This window comes from Zingiber officinale, chromosome 6A (assembly GCF_018446385.1).
Source record: "Zingiber officinale cultivar Zhangliang chromosome 6A, Zo_v1.1, whole genome shotgun sequence".
Lineage (NCBI taxonomy): Eukaryota > Viridiplantae > Streptophyta > Magnoliopsida > Zingiberales > Zingiberaceae > Zingiber > Zingiber officinale.
The window spans coordinates 120,296,329-120,297,050 of NC_055997.1; the positions used below are offsets into that span (position 1 = coordinate 120,296,329).

At 36.6% G+C, this 722-nt stretch overlaps 1 non-coding gene across 1 annotated transcript; it reads right to left on the bottom strand.

Moving 5' to 3' along the window:
• Window positions 1-410: 410 nt before the first annotated feature.
• On the bottom strand, window positions 411-513 carry LOC121998912. Its single transcript, XR_006116697.1, has one exon. It is a non-coding gene; the product is annotated as a small nucleolar RNA R71 (small nucleolar RNA).
• Between the last annotated feature and the right edge of the window lie 209 nt (window positions 514-722).

Here is a 722-nt window from a genome sequence, read left to right on the forward strand (position 1 = left end):
ATTTTCTTTTTCTTCTTGAATATCCATGAGCACTAACATGTCAAGCAGGCCCATGAGAAATTTTTCTACACCCTTTTCTGCAAGATTTTTATCTCCCATTGTGCAACCTCAAATTGAAGCAGAAAGTTTCCAACTAGACCCAGAGATAATTTTCATGATACAAGGTCACAAATTTGGAGGAGAAGTATCAGAAAGTCCTTATATGCATCTTGAAACATTTTTAGAGATTTGTGATTTGGTGAAATGCGAAGGAGTATCAGCAAATGCAGTTCGATTGATGACATTTCCTTTCAGTATCAAGGATAAAGCAATGACTTGGCTATATTCTCTCTGTCCTCAAAGCATCACAAGTTGGGAACAATTGGAGAAGCAATTTCTGAATCATTTTTTCCCTCCAAGTAGAACGGTGTATATGAGGAATTGCATAACAAATTTTGCTCAGGCATATGGAGAATCATTATTTGAAGCAGATAGATTCAAGAGTCTTCAAAGACAGTGCCCTCATCATGGTTTTGAAAAATGGTTGATTTTGCACATATTCTATGGGGGAATTTCTTTCTCAGACAAGACTTTATTGGATTCATCAGCTGGAGGTTCTTTTATGGACAAAAGTGTAGATGAAGCTTATTCGTTAATTGATCAAGTGACATTGAACCTCCGTGAATGGTCGAACAAAAGTTGGATGGAATTTCCCTCAGATATTCAAGAAGTGAAAGCCATAA